Source organism: Artibeus jamaicensis, unplaced genomic scaffold, assembly GCF_021234435.1.
Source record: "Artibeus jamaicensis isolate MK-2021 breed Jamaican fruit bat unplaced genomic scaffold, CSHL_Jam_final scaffold_614, whole genome shotgun sequence".
Classification (NCBI taxonomy): domain Eukaryota; kingdom Metazoa; phylum Chordata; class Mammalia; order Chiroptera; family Phyllostomidae; genus Artibeus; species Artibeus jamaicensis.
In genome coordinates this window covers 7,470,543-7,472,779 of record NW_026522050.1, presented here as the reverse complement: position 1 = coordinate 7,472,779, position 2,237 = coordinate 7,470,543, and positions in this window count along the sequence as shown.

Here is a 2,237-nt window from a genome sequence, read left to right as displayed (position 1 = left end):
TTGATTAGGTTCCACTTATAAGTGAGATCATATGGTATTTGTCTTTCACCACCTGGCTTATTTCATTTAGCATAATTCTCTCCTGTTTAATCCATGCTACCAGGACCAGTAGGAGTTCTTTCTTTTCTTCTCCTATGTAGTATTCCATGTGTAAATGTACCACAGTTTTTGTTTTCTTATTTTTTAATTTTTAAAAATATTTTTATTGTTGTTTAAGTATGGTTGTCTCCTTTTCCCCTCCTACCACTCCACCCAACCCCAGTAGTGCCCACTTCCCACCCTTGATCCTATCCCTTTTTGGTTTTGTCCACCTGTCCTTTATAGATGTTCCTAAAAACCCTTCCCCACAGATTATTGATCTATTAATTTACTCCTGGGAAAGACTGTTTCCAGCACTTCACTATTGTAAATTGTGCTGCTATGAACATTGGGGTGCATAGGTTCTTTTGAATTGGTGACTCAGGATTCTTAGGGAATAATCTCAGCACTGGGATAGTGGGATCAAAAGACAGTTGCATCTTTAGTTTTTTGAGGAAATTCCACAGTTTTCCATAGTGGCAACACCAGTCTGCATTCCCACCAACAGTGCACTACAGCTCCTTTTTCTCTAGAACCTCTCCAGCACTTGCTGTTTGTTGATTTGTTTATGATAGCCATTCTGACAGGTGTGCAGTGGTATCTCATTGTGGTTTTAATTTGCATCTCCCTAATGGCTAGTTATATTAAACATTTTTATGTCAGTATTTTAAAGACATGTTTTAAAAATTGATCTACAAATTAAAAATGATTATAAGTAATGCTTTATTAAGGTTCCAAGAATAAAAAATAACTGTAACAGTTTTGTGGAAGTGTTGCTATGTGCCTTTGGGTCACCTCTGACACCTGGTGACCCTATGAGTGATATGAGTGATATCCACACTGCCCTGTCCTCAACAGCCCTGCTCAGCAAAAGGAGACTCATGCCTAGGGCTCCCTTGCTGGGCTCCAGCCATGTCACTTTGGTCTTCTTCTTTTCCAGCTGCCTTCTACATCTTCCAGCACTATTTTCTTCTTCTAAGAACCCTGCTTTCCCATGATGTGCCTACACCAGGATGGCCTCACGTTTGTTTATTTTGTCTCCAGGACATTTCAAGTTTCATTGTTCTAGGACCCACAACTTTTTCTGTGGGCCCAGGCTAGCCATAGAGCTCTCCTACAGTGTCATATTGCAAATGAACCTACTTTTTCTCACCAGCCTTTTTCAATGTACAACTTTCATATCTGTGTGTACCAGTTGGGAATTAAGAGGCTTAACACAGAAGAAATTTACCAAGCCCTCTCTGAAGAAATATGTACAAGTTACTAATGCCCTTCTGTGAAGGCAAGGTCAGTAATAAAGGAAGTCTGACACTGACTGATGAATTCAGTCTAGAGAGGTCTACACATTCATGAAAATTTAATATATTTATTAAGTGTCATTCAAGAAAAACACATATGGGCCTATGTTCAAATTTAAACAGTGAGGAAAAATTGGCTATATTCATTCAGTAAAGAAAATGTAATACAATGGAAATCATAGTCTTAAATGTATGCTGAAGGGTTATTTATCTGTCACACTTACTGTATGGGAAAAGAAAGATAAATGTCTGACTCTAGCAAGTGTTGGTAAGGGTATGGAAACTGAGGTCTTATGTGCTATTGTTGACAGTATAAATATATATAAGAAATTTAGAAAATGGTTTGTTATATTTAAAAAATGAAAATTTACATATACCTTATATGTAAGTGGTGCCACATCCAGAGTTATACCTGTATGAATCCTCTACCTGTGCAGTGAGTAACATGTAACTCAACATTCCTATCGTCACTGGTCACAAGAGAAGGGAAAGGACAATTTAACCAGGATGTACTGAAGAGAAAGAATACCACACAAGTGTGAAATTAAATGGTGCAGGAATGCACATCAACACGGTAGAATGTTTGAAACAACACTGAAGGAAAACAAGCAACAAAGAAGAAATACTGTATGATATTACATTGGTAATATAAAACAGATTTTCTAATAGTACAGTTATAGGAATAGAGATGAATTTATTTTTACAAGTAAAAGCTAGGGAATCATGAGAAACACAGAATGTGGTTGTCACTTTGAAGGAAGCAGGGTGATGGGAGGGGTCCCAGAGACTTCCATTATGGCAATGCAAGGCTTTGAGTGTTTTCTCTACTGGGGGAGGAGAGTTTACAAGTGCTCATTTAAA